The following is a 19,019-nucleotide window of genomic DNA, read 5'->3' on the forward strand; positions in this document are numbered from 1 at the left end:
TTCTTGAGCACCCTTCTGCGCTCAAAGAAATGTCAACATTTTGCTTGAGTAACTCATTGATTGTTCTGTCTCACGCTTCAGAATAGCAGCTTAGAAGTCTGGTGTGGCTTTATGGTTTACATGGGTCCAGGCTTTGGCCTGGAGAAGGTTCTGTCTGTTAAATGTCGACCCATACAATTGGACTGAAATTGCTGTCCAATCATGGTTGAACAACTCTCAAATTGCTTTGCTCTTAGACCTAAATTGGCAATCAGCATGTGACTGATTGATACATGCCAGCAGCAATTCCACACCCATAGATTGGAGCGTTGCATTATTCTGTTCCTATTTCTCATGGTCATATGTACCCAGCATGCTCCGCGGGGGAGAATGTGCTGCACCCAGACTACAGGAGCTCAGTGCGCAGGCGTGGGCCTGGCTGTGTTTGGAGCATGCGCGGTGTGTGTAATGGCGGAGGAGACATGTTTTTGACAGGCTCCTCAGAAGTGTCCTTTTCAGCGGGACGGAGCGGAGTAATGGACCAGCAGGGAGCCGGGGAGGCTTCATAAACAACCGGTGTCCGCTGCAAGCCCGGAAGTGGGTGAGTTCGGGCAAGCAGGGGTGGCAGATGCTGCTTTGTCTTGTTTTTCCTATCTGTGCTGACACTAGAGCAGCTGATAAGGAGTGCGAGAGTAGGAGACAGAGGCCCAGAGACCAGCCCAACCAGTTGCAGACAAACATAGAGGGTTTCAAATCGAGAGGTGACGTCGCAGCCAAGCTGGTAAGTGGTTGGCTGTTCGACTGGTAAGTATAACTCTCTTTTAGACTGACTTTTAGATTGGTTTAATTGGCAGCCAACCAATAAGTAGCTGTTTGGTGTTTCAGTAAATTTTAGTAAGTAAATTAATTTAAGGGTTGAGTCATGGCAGCAGAGCTCGGACATGTGTCATGCTCCTCCTGTGTTACGTGGGAAGTCAGGGACGCTTCCAGTGTCCCTGACTACTATGTGTGTGGGAAGTGTGTCCAACTGCAGCTCCTGACAGACCGCATGACGGCACTGGGAAAAAGAGTGGGAGAGCTATAGTGATAGGGGACTCTACTGTAAAGGGAATAGATAGGAGTTTCTGCGGACGCAACCGAGACTCCAGGATGGTATGTTGCCTCCCTGGTGCAAGGGTCAAGGATGTCTCGGAGCAGCTGCAGAGCATTCTGGAGAGGGAGGGTGAACAGCCAGTTGTCGTGGTACATGTAGGTACCAACGATATAGGTAAGAAGCGGGAAGAGGTCCTACAAGCTGAATTTAGGGAGCTAGGAGTTAAATTAAAAAGTAGAACCTCAAAAGTAATAATCTCTGGATTGCTATCAGTGCCACGTGCTAATCAGAGTAGAGGGAGCAGGGTAGTTAGAATACATACGTGGCTTGAGCAGTGGTGCAAGAGGGAGGGATTCAAATTCCTGGGACATTGGAACCAGTTCTGGGGGAAGTGGGACCTGAGCTGCAAGGAGGATGCTATCAGGCTGCAGATTGACTTGGATAGGTTAGGTGAGTGGGCAAATGCATGGCAGATGAAGTATAATGTGGATTAATGTGAGGTTATCCACTTTGGTGGTAAAAACAGAGAGACAGACTATTATCTGAAAGGTGACAGATTAGGAAACGGTGAGGTGCAACGAGACCTGGGTGTCATGGTACATCAGTCATTGACGGTTGGCATGCAGATACAGGAGGCGGTTAAGAAATCAAACGGCATGTTGGCCTTCATAGCGTGGGGATTTGAGTACAGGGGCAGGGAGGTGTTAGTACAGTTGTACAGAGCTTTGTTGAGGCCACACCTGGAGTATTGTGTGCAGTTTTGGTCTCCTAACTTGAGGAACGACATTCTTGCTATAGAGGGAGTGCAGCGAAGGTTCACCAGACTGATTCCCGGGATGGTGGGACTGACATATCAAGAAAGACAGGATCAACTGGGCTTGCATTCACTGGAGTTCAGAAGAATGAGAGGGGCTCTGATGGTTTTCGACAGGTTAGATGCAGGAAGAATGTTCCCAGAACCAGGGGTCAGAGTTTAAGGAGAAGGTGTAAGCCATTTAGGATCGAGATGAGGAGAAACCTCTTCACCCAGAGAGTGGTGGACCTGTGGAATTTGCTACCAAAGAAAGTTGTTGAGGTCAATTCACTAAATATATTCAAAAAGGAGTTCGATGTAGTCCTTACTACTAGGGGGATCAAGGGGTATGGCGAGAAAGCAGGAATGGGTTACTGAAGTTGCATGTTCAGCCATGAACTCATTGAATGGCGGTGCAGGCTCGAAGGGCCGAATGACCTACTCCTGCCCTATTTTCTATGTTTCTATGTTTCTATAATAATCGGAATATCGGCGGTTACAGCTTCGAGGCTTTCTCCCGGTCACAGGCCCAAGGTAACAGCGGCCATCTTGGTACAGGAAGCATGTTCAGCGTTCCGCCATCTTGATGCAGTTAGTAGCAGAGTGCATGCACGGCCATCTTGGTGCTGGAATGTTCGTGTCTGGAACTGAACCCAGCCTGAGTCAGCACCTTCAGGGCAGGGGCACCAGTGAGTGCGGAACTGAACCCAACCAGAGTCAGGACCTTCAGGGCAGGGGCACCAGTGAGTGCAGAACTGAACCCAACCAGAGTCAGGACCTTCAGGGGAGGGGAACCAGTGAGTGTAGAACTGAACCCAGCCAGAGTCAGTACCTTCAGGGGAGGGGAACCAGTGAGTGTAGAACTAGACCCAGCTACAGTTAGCACCATTATTGGAGGAGAGGGAGATGAAACCAGTGATTGTAGAACTGGACTCAGCCAGAGTCAGCACCATCAAGGGGGGAGTGGAGCCAGTGAGTGTCGAACTGTACGCAGCTAGAATTGGTGGGGAAAATTGGGAGTGGAGATGAAGCAGTCTATAACATAAGAATATAAGAAATAGGAGCAGGAGTAGGCCATTTGGCCCCTCGAGCCTGCTCCCCATTCAATAAGATTATGGCTGATCTGATCATGGACTCGACTCCACATCCGTGCCCGCTCCCCATAACCCTTTACTCCCTTATCGCTGAAAATGTGTCTCTCTCCACCTTAAATATATTCAAAGACCCAGCTTGCACAGCTCTTTGGGGCAGCTAATTCCATGGATTTACAACCCTCAGAGAAGAAATCTCAGTTTTAAATGGGCGGCTCTTTATTCTGAGACTATTTCCGCTAATTTTAGTTTCCCCTATGAATGGAAATATCCCCTCTGCATCCAGCTTGGCGAGCCACCTCATTATCATTAAGTTTCAATAAGATCACCTCTCATTCTTCTGAACTCCAATGTGTAGAGGCTAAACCTACTCAACCTATGCTCAGAAATCAACCCCCTCATCTCTGGAATCAACCTAGTGAACTTTCTCTGAACAGCCTCCAATGCAAGTATATCCTTCCTTACATACAGAGACCAAAACTGTACGCAGTACTCCAGGTGAGGCCTCACCATTACTCTGTACAGTTGTAGCAGGACTTCTCTGCTTTTATACTCTATCCCCCTTGCAATAAAGGCCAAAATTCCATTTGCCTTCCTGATTACTTGCCGTACCTGCATACTAACTTTTTGTGTTTCATGCACAAGACCCCCAAGTCTCTCTGTAATGCAGCTCTTTGCAATTTTTCTCCATTTAAATTATAATTTGCGTTTCTATTATTTCTGCTAAAGTGGATAACCTCACATTTTCCCACATTATACTTCATCTGCCAAATGTTTGCCCTCTGACTAAACCTGTCTGTATCCCTTTGCAGATTTTTTGTGTCTTCCACACAATTTTTGTAACAACTGCAAACTCGGTCCCTTCATCCAAATCATTAATATGGATTGTAAATAGTTGAAGACCCAGCGCCAATCCCTGCGGCACCCCACTAGTCATGTTTGCCAACTGGAAAATGACCCATTTATCCCGACCCTCTGTTTTCTGTTAGTTAGCCAATCCCCTATCCACGTTAATATGTTACCCCCAACCCAGTGAGCTTTTATATTGTGCAGTAAACTCTTAGGTGGCACCTTATCGAATGCCTTCTGGAAATCCAAATACATCACATCCACTGCTTACCCCTTATCCACCCTGCTCGTTACATCCTCAAAGAACTCCAGCGAATTTGTAAAATTGATTTCCCTTTCATAAAACCATGTTGAATCTGCTTGAATGAATGATGCTTTTCCAAATGTCCTGCTACTGCTTCCTTATAATGGACTCCAGCATTTTCCCAACGACAGAAGTTAGGCTACCTGGTATATGGTTTCCTGCTTTTTGTCTGCCTCCTTTTTCAAATCGGCAAGTTACATTTGCGCTTTCCAATCTGTTGGGACCGCACTAGAATCCAGGGAATTTTGGTAGATTACAACCAATGCTTCCACTATCTCTGCAGCCACTTCTCTTAAGACCCTAGGATGCAAGCCATCATGTTCAGGGGACTGTTCTGCCTTTAGTCCCATTATTTTACCTAATACTACATCATTAGTGATTGTATTACGTAACTCCCTACCTATAGCCCTTCGCTTATCCACTGCTGGGATGTTTTTAGTGTCTTCTACCATGAAGGACTCTTATTGTATTCTGTACTCTGTGCTAGCTTACTTTCATCATCTATCTTCCCTCTCAATCATTTTTTTAGTCGTTCTCTGCTGGCTTTTAAAAATGTCATAATCCTCTGGCCTCCCACTAGTCTTGGCCACACCATATGCTTTTGTTTTCAATTTGATTCCTCCCTTATTTCCTCAGTTAGCCACGGATGATTATCCCTTCTCTTAGTCTCTCCTTCTCATTGGGATATATTTTTGTTGCAGGTAATGAAATATCTCCTTAAATGTCTGCCACTGCTCATCAACCGTCCCATTCTTTAATCTATTTTCCCAGTCCACTTTAGCCAACTCTGCCCTCATACCTCTGCAGTCTCCTTTTATTTAAGCTTAGGACCCTAGTTTGAGAACCAACTTTCTCACCCTCCAGCTGAATTTGAAAGTCAACCATATTATGGTCACTTATTCCAAGAGGATCTTTTAGTATGAGATCATTTATTAATCCTGCTTCATTACACAGTACTAGATCTAAGATAGCCTGCTCCCTGGTTGGTTCCACAACGTACTGTTCAAGGAAACTATCCCGGATACACTCTATGGACTCCTCCTCAAGGCTACCCTGGCCAATTTGCTTTGTCCAATCAATATGAAGTTTAAAATCACCCATAAATATTGCTGTTCCTTTATTACAAGCCTCCATTATTTCTTGATTTATACTCCGTCCAACAGTGTAGCTACTGCTTGGGGGCCTATAGACTCTGCCCACCAGTGACTTTCCCTTTATTATTCCTCATCTCCACCCAAACTGATTCAATATCTTGATCCTCTGAGCAAATATCGTTTCTCACTAACGCACTGATCTCATCCTTTATTAACAGAGCTATCCCACCTCCTTTTTTTTTCTGTATGTCCTTCCGAATTGTCAAATATCCTTGAATATTTAGTTCCCAGTCCTGGTCACCTTGCAACCACGTCTCTGAAATGGCTATCAGATCATACCCATTTGTATGTATTTGTGCCGTCAACTCATCTATTTTGTTACAAATGTTATGTGCATTTAGACAAAGAACTTTTAAATTTGTTTTTTTACCGGTTTTTCCTGCTTTTTTCTTCTGTCCTTCAAACTCACTTTCTACATTTTTGCTTTCTAATTCCAGCTTTACTTCCCTACCGACTGAATCTATTCTCAGGTTCCCATTCCCCTGCCAAGCTAGTTTAAACTCTCCCCAACAGCACTGGCAAACCCCCCCACCCCCGGCGAGGATATTGGTCCCGGCTCTGTTGAGGTGCAACCCGTCCGGCTTGTACTGGTCCCACATCCCTCCAGAAGCGGTCCCAATGCATCAGGAATCTAAAGCCCTCCCTCCTGTACCATCTCTCCAGCCACGCATTCATCTGCTCTGTCCTCCTCCTATTTCTGTACTCACTAGCTCATGGCACCAGGAGTAATTTTAAATATTATCTTAGACAATGTCACTGTTTACAATTACACATGACCCTGTCTCGGTTTATATTACATTCGACCCTGCCTCTGTTTATATTACACTAGACCCTGTCCCTGTTTATATTACACTAGACAGTATCACTGCTTATAAATAGAAGTATAGAGTACAAACGCGTGGATATTATGATGAACCTGTACAAAACACTGGTTCGGCCTCAACTGGAGTATTATGCACAATTGTGTGCAACACACTTTGGGAATAATGTGAAGGCCTTGGAGAGGGTGCAGAAAAGATTTACGAGAATGATTCCAGGGATGAGGGACTTCAGTTACCTGGACAACTGGAGCAGCTGAGGTTGCAAGGGGGATAGAGTATAAAAGCAGAGAAGTCCTGCTACAGCGGTACAGGGTTTTGATGAGGCCACACCTGAAGTACTGCGTACAGTTTTGATCTCTGTATTTAAGGAAGGATATACTTTCATTGGAGGCAGCTCAGAGAAGGTTCACTAGGTTGATTCCTGACATGAGGGGGTTGACTTATGAAGAAAGATTGAGTAGCTTGCGCCTATACTCATTTGAGTTCAGAAGACTGAGAGGTGATATAATTGAAACATATAAGATATTGAGGGGGCTTGACAAGGTGCATTCAGAGAGAATATTTCCACTCATAGGGGAATCTAGAGCTTAGGGGGCATAGATTCAGAATAAGGGATTGCCCATTTAAAACTGAGATGAGGGGGAATTTCTTCTCTCAGGGTTCTAATTCTGTGGCATTCTTTGCCCCAGAGAGCTGTGGAGACCGGATCATTGAATATATTTAAGGCGAAGATAGATAGATTTTTTTAGCGATTATGGGAGTAAAGGTTTATGGGGAGCGGGCGGGGAAGTGGAGCTGAGTCCATGATTAGATCAGCCATGATTTTATTGAATGACGGAGCAGGCTTGAGGGGCAAATGGCCGACTCCCATTCTTATTTCTTATGTTCCCCTTAGAGCAGGGAAGATTGAGCGGGGATTTGATAGAGATGTTCAAAATCATGAGTGGTCTTGCCAGAGTAGATCGTGAGATACTGTTCCCATTGGCAGAAGGGTCGAGAACCAGAGGACACAAATTTGAGGTGATTGGCAAAAGAACCAAAGGCGACACAAGAAAAAACCTTTTTGCGTAGCGAGTGTTTAATATCTGGATTGCACGGCCTGAAAGGGTGGTGGAGGCAGACTCAATCACGGCTTTCAAAAGGGAGTTGGATAAGTACCTGAAAGAAAAACATTTGCAGGGCTGTGGGGTAAGGGTGGGGGAGTGGAACTAGCTGAGGTGCTCTTGCAGAGAGCTGGCACGGGCTCGACGGGCCGAATGATCTTGTTTCGTGCTGTAACCATTCTCTGATTCTATGGTTCTAACTCTCTCATCATAAGCCTCTATTCACTTCTCCCTCATATGCTGATCTTCAGTGCATCGATACTGGAAACACAGAGCGACCAATCCAGAGCCGCTCTGTATCAGGGTGGGCGCTGGATGCAGAAGTCGCTCCCTGGCCTCCTGTGTGGGTCTGTTTGTTGCATCAGTTTGAGCTGGATTGGAGAGGGGGAGAAGCTGCTGGGTTTAACCCCCAGTACCTCTGGGCCCAGTCGGGACCAACAATTTCCGATGAGAGACTATCAACGGCGGTGGATTCTAGGGGAGATTAGGTTGTGAAACAGACACTGCCCGCACAATGTAGAAGCGTATTGTTTTAGGAACAAGTATTTCTATAGAGGCTTTCAATATACAGATTTGTTTGAATCCATTCTTAGGATGTCGCTCGTAGGGCCAGAATATATTTCCAATTTCCATTTGCCCCTTCATAAGGTGATGGTGGGCCTTTTCGAACCGCTGCAGTCCGTGTGGTGAAGGCCCTCCCACAATGCTGTTAGGTGAGGAGTTCCAGGATTTTCACCCAGTGACGATGTAGGAACGGCGATATATGCCCAAGTCAGGATGGTGTGAGACTTGGAGGGGAACTTGGAGGTGATGGATTTCCCATACACCTGCTGCCCTGGTCCATCTAGGTGGGAGAGGTTGTGGGTTTGGGAGGTTCTGTCAAAGTTCTGGTCGAGTTACAGATGTTTAACTTCCCTCCCCTTCGCCCTGCCCACCTCTCCCTCCTCCCATAGAGGCCAGAGTCTTGTGTAGTCCCAGACCGGGTGGTGGGTTCCCTTCCCTGAAGGACATTGGTGATCAGTTGGGTTTTTTGACAATCCGGCAGCTTTCGTGGTCACTTTTTTTCTGTTGGCGGCCGCACAAATAGCCAGGTTCATTCAGCTCAATTTCACAACCTGCCTTTGTGTTTTTATGGGTTCTCTCTCACCCACCCTTTTTTCTGTTTGAAACTCACTTTACAGGTTATTAAAAGGAGAAGATTTGTCGACCAGAGGCTTAAACCAAACATCACATTAAGATATGACTGAGTCACTCAATTCATCGGGAATGGAATATCATCGGCCTTTGACCATGGAAGCAAAAAGCACTGTTCACAGTGGGGAGAAATGGTACACGTGCTCTGCATGTGGACAAGGCTTCAGCCGATCAGCCAACCTGGAGAGACACAAGTGCAGTCATACTGGGGAGAAACTGTGTAAATATGGGGACTGTGGGAAATATTTCAAGCTGGAAACACATTGGCGAGTTCACACTGGGGAGAGGCCGTTCACCTGCTTCGATTGTGGGAAGTGATTCGTTCGGTCCTCCCACCTGCTGAGGCACCAGCGAATTCACGCAGGGGAGAGGCCATTCACCTGCTCTGAGTGTGGGAGGGGATTCACTCAGTCATCCACCCTGATGAAACACCAGAGAGTTCACAAGTGACTGCAGGGGTGGGATTCTGCTGTTATTGCTGCTGTTAATCACATCCCGACTGAACCATGTTCATTCTGACAGTTGAGGTTTGTTTCTGCTGATGCTAATAACTCCTGTAACTTGACTGGAGTTTAATATTTGCGATATAGACAAATAAATTAGTGTTGCTTTCAACATATTGCTGTGGATTTTTGTCTTTACCATGCGGGAGTGTTTAGCATCACCTGGCTGGAGCTCAGTGAGGACAATCTGTGGGGAGGATTGTATGGGGGGAGAACTTCAGCATGGGCACAGTCCTTCAGGGTCACACTGAGAGGGGCAAACGGCACTTTGGTCTTTCTCATCACACTTCACTGTCAGCAAAGTCACCGAGCGGGGTAAACTTGATGGTGTAAGGTGCGGATGATATCCACCCAAGTGTGTTTAAAGAGATGGGATGGGTGCTCTGTTAGCCCCTTGCCCATATCTCCAACCGCTCAGTAGCATCATTGGTTGTTCCTTGAGATTGGAAGGTAGCACACGTAGTTCCCATTTTTCAAATTGGGCACAAGTCAGAGCTCGGGAATTGAAGGCCCATCAACATGACCTCAATCACTGGAAAGGTGCTTGAAGGGATCCTGAGAGATGCTGTTTTCCATCATGGGGAAAGGGAAGGGGCCATGAGAGATACTGAACATGGATTCCGGTAAACATGGTCAAGTCTTACAAGCTAGCTTGAGTTTGTAAAGAAGTTGTTAGGTTGGTGGATGGGGGAATCTGGTTGACATTGTCTACCTCAAGGTGTCAAACTCATTTTCTATGGTGGGCCTGATCCAATATCCTGGCACTTGGCATAGGCCACATTCAGAAAAAGCTATTAAAATAGGAATACATGAAATAAACTACATCGGAATTTACATTTAGATTTGATTTACTGCCTCTGCTCCTGATCCCTGGCACCTCTTAGCTTGAGCATTCATGAACTGACCCTGCTCAAACCATAATCACAAGGATATCGGTGCATGGTTCTGCCTGTAACCACAAGGCTGTGTCACTGCCACACACACATACCGTTTCCTTGTTTCACATCTCCATACAAACACCAACATCCACACATCCCCTTTCTACACAATTGCAGCAGACATGAGCAAGGACATGAGGCTTATTAAAAGACACATTTCATTACAGCAAAGGTTACACTGGGAGACATGTTCAGTTATCTTCCATTACAGGCAAAATGCCGGGCAAACCAGCAGCACACTGGCACCTGAGCACTGTCTCATCGGCCTACAGGCTTTTCTTAAATAGATTTTCTGCCTGGATATAAACTTAAACCAGCTTTGCAGACGTGATGCTCTATTCACACATAGAAGGTGAGAGAGGTGCAGTGGGGAACATGCTATGTCCAGTAGCTGAAAGTGATTCACGGACTGGGTTTTGTGTTTAGTGATCCCAGGCGTGTTACCAATGCCAGCAAAGATGAAGCCCATGGAATAAAACGGACAGTGGATACTGTCTCACTGTAAGCGATTCAGAATGAGAAGCTTTAACAACAGCTGATGTTTCACAAAGGGAGACCTCAACAGACCAAAGGACATTGGAGGCGTTTAATGGGCTGTTTGTGTCACTGGGCTACAGGAGGCTATTTGTGACAGAAGGAAAGCTGTTCACAGCAAACAAACAGTTTACCTGCCAGTCCAGGGCCCACTCTGACCCCCACCTTCTCTCTCTCACTATTGATGGACACTGCTGCAGTAATTGCTCCTCTGACTTTTCCTCTCTTCTCCCTCCTTCACCCTTAATACACGACCCGACACAATCTCCCTCCCCCGACATCCTCACTGTGTTGGAGTCCACGCCAGTCTCCCCATCTGCTCCATGTTCTCTCCCTGGATCCTGAAACTACAGTCTGCATCCCTCTGTACTTAAGGAAGTGGCCCGAGAAATAGTGGATGCATTGCTCATCATTTTCCAACAGTCTATCGACTCGGTATCAGTTCCAATGAACTGGAGGGTAGCTAATGTAACACCACTTTTTAAAAAAGGGGGGAGAGGAAAACGGGTAATTATAGACTGGTTAGCCTGACATCGGTCATGGGGAAAATGTTGGAATCAATTATTAAAGATGAAATAGCAGCGCATTTGGAAAGTAGTGACGGGATCGGTCCAAGTTAGCATGGATTTATGAAAGGGAAATCATGCTTGACAAATCTTCGAGAATTGTTTGAGGATGTAACTAGTCGAGTGGACAAGGGTGAACCAGTGGATGTGGTGTATTTGGACTTTCAAAAGTTTTTTGACAAGGTCCCACACAAGAGATTGGTGTGCAAAATTAAAGCACATGGTATTAGGGTTAAAGTATGGATGTGGATAGAGAACTGGTTGGCAGACAGGAAACATAAAGTCTGGATAAACGGGTACTTTTCAGAATGGCAGGCAGTTACTCGTGAGGTGCCGCATGGCTCAGTGCTGGGAACCCAGCTATTTACAATATACATCAATGATTTAGATGAAGGAATGGAGTGTAATATCTCCACGTTTGCAGATGATACTAAGCTGGATCGCGGTGTGAGCTGTGAGGAGGATGCTAAGAGGCTGCAGGGTGACTTGGACAGGCAAATGCATGGCAGATGAAGTATAATGTGGATAAATGTGAGGTTATCCACTTGATGGCTAAAACATGAAGACAGAATATTATCTGAATGGCGACAGATTAAGAAAAGGGGAGTTGCAATGGGACAAGGGTGTCATGGTACATCAGTCATTGCAAGTTGGCTTGCAGGTAAGAAAGCAAATGGCATGTTGGCCTTCATAGCGAGGGGATTTGAATACAGGGGCAGGGAGGTGTTGCTACAGTTGTACAGGGCCTTAGTGAGGCCACACCTGGAGTATTGTGTACAGTTTTGGTCTCCTAACTTGAGGAAGGACATTCTTGCTATTGAGGGAGTGCAGCGAAGGTTCACCAGACTGATTCCCGGGATGGCGGGACTGACCTATCAAGAAAGATTGGATCAACTGGGCTTGTATTCACTGGAGTTCAGAAGAATGAGAGGGGACCTCATAGAAACGTTTAAAATTCTGACGGGTTTAGACAGGTTAGATGCAGAAAGAATGTTCCCAATGTTGGGGAAGTCCAGAACCAGGGGTCACAGTCTGAGGATAAGGGGTAAGCCATTTAGGACCGAGATGAGGAGAAACTTCTTCACCCAGAGAGTGGTGAACCTGTGGAATTCTCTACCACAGAAAGTAGTTGAGGCCAATTCACTAAACATATTCAAAAGGGAGTTAGATGAAGTCCTTACTACTCGGGGGATCAAGGGTTATGGCGAGAAAGCAGGAAGGGGGTACTGAAGTTTCATGTTCAGCCATGAACTCATTGAATGGCGGTGCAGGCTAGAAGGGCTGAATGGCCTGCTCCTGCACCTATTTTCTATGTTTCTATGTTTCTAGGTACAGCAGGTGGTGAAAAAGGCAAATGGTATGTTGGCCTTCATTGCAAGCGGATTTGAGTATAGAAGCAGGGAGGTCTTCCTGCAGTTGTGCAGGGCCTTCGTGAGGCCTCACCTGGAATATTGTGCTCAGTTTTGGTCTCTTAATCTGAAGAAGGACATTCTTGCTATTGAGGGAGTGCAGAAAAGGTTCATGTGACTGATTCCCGGGACGGCAGGACTGACCTATGATGAGAGACTCGATCGACTGGGCCTGTATTCACTGGAGTTTAGAAGAATGAGAGGGGATCTCATAGAAACATATAAGATTCTGATGGCACTGGACAGGTTCGATGCAGGAAGAATGTTCCCGATGTTGAGAAAGTCCAGAACCAGGGGACATAGTCTAAGGATAAGAGGTAAGCCATTTAGGACCGAGATGAGGAGAAACTTCTTCACTCAAAGTTGTTAACCTGTGGAATTCTCTGCCGCAGAGAGTTGTTGATGCCAGTTCGTTACATATATTCAAGAGTGGGTTAGATATGGCCCTTACCTCTAAAGGGATCAAGTGGTATGGAGAGAAAGCAGGAAAGAGGTACTGAGGTGAATGATCAGCCATGATCTTATTGAATGGTGGTGCAGGCTCGAAGGGCCGAATGGACAATTCCTGCACCTATTTTCTATGTTTCTATATTTCTAACTAACTCTTCCCCCTCCTGAAGTCTTCAGGCTCTAAAACTGAAGCTTGGTGGCCCTCAGTCCCTGCTCCTTGATTTACATCCCCTTCTCTCCTCCTCTTTCCCCCTTGGTTGTGTTCCACACTCTGGGCCTTGGGCCTTCCCTGGGGATTCTCAGTATGAACAGGGTGTATGTGTTGAGACAGGATGTCCCAGCTCTCCACCTTTAAAGGGACAAGGAGAGGACCAGCTTGGCTGAATGGCCCTGCTTAGTGACATCACTGCAGCGCCTAGCAACCACCCTCCCTGAGCCCTGCTCATTATGGGCTGGGTTGAGCTCAGTGCTGTCACAGGAAGGGCAACAGGAGCAGGATTCGAGCCGTGTGGAGCCCAGGATTAATGGGGAGAGGTACAGGATCAATTTATACCTTATTGAGTGAGAAATGTCAGTGTCCCAGACACTACCTGTCCCTCAGTATCTGTGTCGAGGAGCGACCGATGGGTTCAATCTGTATCTAACCCATGCTGTGCCCGACTGGAGAGTGTTTGATGCTGGCACGAGGTGCTCAGCTCAATGAACACAACATTTTACCATAAGATGATCAGATAAACCCATCAGCTTCTCCCCTGGACACAGGCCCTGAAGGACCGGGAGTGTCTCTAATAATTTAGCTGGTGCCCTTGATTAAATTTAAGCACCTCACATCTCTTTTTAAAAATTCGTTCAGGGGATGTGTGTCTCGTCTCTCACCTCTCATTCTTCTAAACGCTGGAGAATATAGGCCTAGTCTACTCAATCTCTCATAGTACAATCCCCCCATCCCAGCAATCAGTCTGGTGAATCTTCATTGCACTCCCTCTATAGCAAGTTTATCTTTCCTTCGGTAAGGAGACCAAAACTGCACACAATACTCGAGGTGTGGTCTCACCAGGGCCCTGTATAATTGCAGTAAGACGTACATACTCAAATCCTCTTTTAATAAAGGCCAATAAACCTATTGATTTCTTAATTGCTTGCTGCACCTGCATATTAATTTTTAGCGATTTGTGTACAAGAACACCCACGTCCCTCTGAACAGAATGTTTCCCAAACTCTCACCATTTAAAAAAAATACTCTGCCTTTCTATTTTTACTATAAGTGTCTAACTTAACATTTCTTCACCTTATATTTTATTTGCCATGTTCTTGCCCACTCACTGAGCCTGTACATATCCGTTTGAAACCTCTTTTCATCCTCCTCACACTTACATCCCCAAATGGCTTTGTAGCCTCAGCAGACTTCGATATATGACATTTGGTCCCCTCATCCAAATTATTGATATAGATTGTGAATAGCTGGGGCCCAAGCACCGATCCTTGCAGCACCCCAACAGTTACAGCCTGCCAACCCGAAAATCACCCGTTTATTTCTACTCTCTGTTTTCTGTCAATTAACCAATCCTTAATCCTTGCTCGTATAATAATCTCTTGTGAGGCACCTCATCGAATGCCTTCTGTAAATCTAAATACACGTCTGTTCCAATGGGATTCTCACAGCCTCTTTGTCTGACTGGCTCTCTCTTTCCCATCATTTCGGTCTGTCCCTGTCTTTGCCTGTCTTTGTTAGTCCCTGCCTGTAAGCTGAGAAGTATTTCCATCATTTTCTGTTTTAGTCTCTATCGCTCTCTCTCTATCTGTCTCTCTCCTTGTCACTGTCTTTATCATTGTCTTTCTCTCACTCTTTCCCTCTCTCTCTTAATAGATCACACACACACAACTCTGTATATGTATATATTTGATTCTTTATCGCACTCAGTCTGCCTCTCCTTCTCAGTCTCACACTTTCTGTCTCTCGTTGTCTCTATCTCGCTGTCTGTCTCTCCCTATTTGTCGGTTTGTCTCTGTCTCTCAATGTGTATGTCGACTTCTCATGGTGTCCAGTTCTGTTCACAGTGGCTCGATTCCTGCTCTGACAGAACTGGTACCCGTCAGTTCCTCGTCAGCATAGTGGTGAATGTACCCGCCTGTCACGCGGGTAATCGGGGTTCAATTTTTCTGAGTAACGTTTAAAAAGGCAGCGACACAGTAGTCGTGGCTGAGTGGTTAAGGCGATGGACTAAAAATCCATTGGGTTATCCCGCGCAGGTTCGAATCCTGCCCACTACGATTCTCTGCATTTTTCATTCCATTTCACAATTTCACCGGTTCTCTGACAAACTGATCCTGAGATAGATGGAATAACATCCCACACCTTTCAACTTTGAAATTTTTTTCTCATTTTTATTAATCTGCAATATTCACGATACATCCGTTTCACAAATCGCATACATCAGTCAAAGTTGCGACAGTGATTCAGCCTGTCTATCCCTCGAGATGTCAAAGTCATCTGTGCATGCCCGTTGGTGCGTGCAAATTTTTGGTTATGTGTGTGTGTCTCGCTGTCTGTCTATCTCTTTATATGTCTCTGTGTATGTGCAACTGTCACTGGAAATCATCACCATGAATTTGGTATGTCCTGGAACTTATAAAAACGACTTGGGGAAAATAATACGGTTGTGAACTTTTGTATCGGCTTTGGTTCAGTGGGCGCATTCTCGACTGAATCGGGAGTTTGTCTGTTCAACTCGCACTCCTGAGACTTGAGCATATCATCTTGGCTAACACTCAAGTGCAGCACTTGGGGAATTTTGCAATGTTGAAGCTGTTGACTTGCGGATGAAATGTTAAATTGAAGCTCCGTCTGCACCCTCGGGTGGATATGAAAGTTCCCAGTGCATTACTCGAAAAAGAATAGGAGAGTTGCCCCCGTGTCAATATTACTAAAAATTTTCGTAAATGCTTACTGAAAGCCGATGTGTATGTGTTTGTATGTCGGGTTGGGGTTCAAGCCCAGATTCTCACAGAGACAGAATCCAGGTTCTCACAGGACCAGAATAGCCGAGTGGTTGAGGCGTTGGCCTTAAATTCAATGGGTTTGTCCCGCGTGGGTTCGTCCCCCACTCCTGGTATCTCTTTAATTTAACACGGATTTCCTCCCATTCTGATCAGTGAGACCGGATTTTCATCGGTTGAATCAGCAATTTTCTGTAACAATGTGACACTCTGAACCGATAATGAAATGAAATTGTGAAATGTATCTGTGTCGCTCGGTTTCTGCCTCTCTCTCTCTCTTCAGAGAGTTTTGTATGTTTGAGTCTTTGTCTCTCTCAGTCTGACTCACTCTGTCTGTCCCTGATTCTCTGTTTGTCTTTGTCTCTCAATCTGTCTCTTTCTCACGGTGCCACGTCTGTTCCAATAGGATTCTCTCAGACTCTTTGTCTGACTGGCTCTCTCTTTCCCATCATTTCGGTCTGTCCATGTCTTTGCCTGTCTCTGTTATTCCCTGCCTGTAAGCTGAGAAGTATTTCCATCATTTTCTGTTTTAGTCTCTATCGCTCTCTCTCTATCTGTCTCTCTCCTTGTCACTGTCTTTATCATTGTCTTTCTCTCACTCTTTCCCTCTCTCTCTTAATAGATCACACACACACAACTCTGTATATGTATACATTTGATTCTTTATCGCACTCAGTCTGCCTCTCCTTCTCAGACTCACACTTTCTGTCTCTCGTTGTCTCTATCTCGCTGTCTGTCTCTCCCTATTTGTCGGTTTGTCTCTGTCTCTCAATGTGTATGTCGACTTCTCATGGTGTCCAGTTCTGTTCACAGTGGCTCGATTCCTGCTCTGACAGAACTGGTACCCGTCAGTTCCTCGTTAGTATAGTGGTGAATGTACCCGCCTGTCACGCGGGAGATCGGGGTTCAATTTTTCTGAGTAACGTTTAAAAAGGCAGCGACACAGTAGTCGTGGCTGAGTGGTTAAGGCGATGGACTAGAAATCCATTGGGTTATCCCGCGCAGGTTCGAATCCTGCCGACTACGATTCTCTGCATTTTTCATTCCATTTCACAATTTCACCGGTTCTCTGCCAAACTGATCCTGAGATCGATGGAATAACATCCCACACTTTTCAACTTTGACATTTTTTTCTCATTTTTATTAATCTGCAATATTCACGATACATCCGTTTCACAAATCGCAAACATCAGTCAAAGTTGCGACAGTGATTCAGCCTGTCTATCCCTCGAGATGTCAAAGTCATCTGTGCATGCCCGTTGGTGCGTGCAAATTTTTGTTATGTGTGTGTGTGTCTCGGTGTCTGTCTATCTCTTTATATGTCTCTGTGTATGTGCAACTGTCTGTGGCAATCATCACTATTAATTTGGTATGTCCTGGAACTTATAAAAAAGACTTGGGGAAAATAATACGGTTGTGAACTTTTGTATCGGCTTTGTTTCAGTGGCCGCATTCTCGACTGAATCGAGAGTTTGTCTGTTCAAGTCGCCTGAGACTTGAGCATATCATCTTGGCGAACACTCAAGTGCAGCACTTCGGGAATTTTGCAATGTTGAAGCTGTTGACTTGCGGATGAAATGTTAAATTGAAGCTCCGTCTGCACCCTCGGGTGGATATGAAAGTTCCCAGTGCATTACTGGAAAAAGAATAGGAGAGTTGCCCCCGTGTCAATATTACTAAAAATGTTCGTAAATGCTCACTGAAAGCCGATGTGCATGTGTTTGTATGTGGGGTTGGGGTTGAAGCCCAGATTCTCACAGAGACAGAATCCAGTTTCTCACAGGACCAGAATAGCCGAGTGGTTGAGGCGTTGGCCTTAAACTCAATGGGTTTGTCCCGCGTGGGTTCGTCCCCCACTCCTGGTGTCTCTTCAATTTAACACGGATTTCCTCCCATTCTGATCAGTGAGACCGGATTTTCATCCGTTGAATCAGCAATTTTCTGTTACAATGTGACACTCTGAACCGATAATGATATGAAATTGTGAAATGTATCTGTGTCGCTCGGTTTCTGCCTCTCTCTCTCTCTTCAGAGAATTTTGTATGTTTGAGTCTTTGTCTCTCTCAGTCTGACTCACTCTGTCTGTCCCTGATTCTCTGTTTGTCTCTGTCTCTCAATCTGTCTCTTTCTCACGGTGCCACGTCTGTTCCAATAGGATTCTCTCAGACTCTTTGTCTGACTGGCTCTCTCTTTCCCATCATTTCGGTCTGTCCATGTCTTTGCCTGTCTCTGTTATTCCCTGCCTGTAAGCTGAGAAGTATTTCCATCATTTTCTGTTTTAGTCTCTATTGCTCTCTCTCTATCTCTCTCTCTCTCCGCGTCACTGTCTTTATCATTGTCTTTCTCTCACTCTTTCCCTCTCTCTCTTAATAGATCACACACACATCTCTGTATATGCATATATTTGATTCTTTTTCTCACTCAGTCTGCCTCTCCTTCTCAGTCTCACACTTTCTGTCTCTCGTTGTCTCTATCTCGCTGTCTGTCTCTCCCTGTTTGTCGGTTTGTCTCTGTCTCTCAATGTGTCTGTCGACTTCTCCTGTGTCCAGTTCTGTTCTCAGTAACTCGATTCCTGCACTGACAGAACTGATATTCGTCAGTTCCTCGTTAGTATAGTGGTGAGTATCCCCGCCTGTCACCCCGGATATCGGGGTTCAATTCCCCGAAGGGAAGGCAGTTGTTTCAAGATGTCGAATTTTACTTCTGTTTCTTGGAAGAGATGCATATTAAAAAGTTCCAGAGCAATATGGAACTGCAAAAATACAGGTGGAGGAGATTGCCTCGTCCAGATTTTTAGCAAACGGAGAATTTTTCAGGAGTCTTTGGCCGTCTGCTGCACAGAGTTGGATGACTGAGTTTTTTCTGAGTAACGTTGAAAAAGGCAGCGATACAGTAGTCGTGGCCGAGTGGTTAAGGCGATGGACTAGAAATCCATTGGGTTATCCGGCACAGGTTCGAATCCTGCCGACTACGATTCTCAGCATTTTTCATTCCATTTCACAATTTAACCGGTTCTCTGCCAAACTGATCCTGAGATAGATGGAATAACATCCCACACCTTTCAACTTTGACATTTTTTTCTCATTTTTATTAATCTGCAATATTCACGATACATCCGTTTCAAAAATCGCAAACATCAGTCAAAGTTGCGACAGTGATTCAGCCTGTCTATTCCTCGAGATGTCTAAGGCATCTGTGCATGCCCGTTGGTGCGTGCAAATTTGTGGTTATGTGTATGTGG

General features: G+C 45.5%; 3 non-coding genes and 1 pseudogene across 3 annotated transcripts; all 4 read left to right on the forward strand.

Moving 5' to 3' along the window:
* The first annotated feature begins 505 nt into the window (after nt 1–505).
* LOC139235640 (zinc finger protein 271-like) overlaps nt 506–19,019 on the forward strand; it is a 127,562-nt pseudogene continuing 109,048 nt past the window's right edge.
* trnaf-aaa (transfer RNA phenylalanine (anticodon AAA)) lies at nt 14,972–15,052 on the forward strand. Its single transcript has one exon. It is a non-coding gene; the product is annotated as a tRNA-Phe (tRNA).
* Nucleotides 16,724–16,804, forward strand: trnas-aga (transfer RNA serine (anticodon AGA)). Its single transcript has one exon. It is a non-coding gene; the product is annotated as a tRNA-Ser (tRNA).
* Nucleotides 18,671–18,751, forward strand: trnas-aga (transfer RNA serine (anticodon AGA)). The gene has a single exon. It is a non-coding gene; the product is annotated as a tRNA-Ser (tRNA).

The sequence above is a fragment of the Pristiophorus japonicus genome, chromosome 23, assembly GCF_044704955.1.
Source record: "Pristiophorus japonicus isolate sPriJap1 chromosome 23, sPriJap1.hap1, whole genome shotgun sequence".
In the NCBI taxonomy this organism is placed as follows: domain Eukaryota; kingdom Metazoa; phylum Chordata; class Chondrichthyes; family Pristiophoridae; genus Pristiophorus; species Pristiophorus japonicus.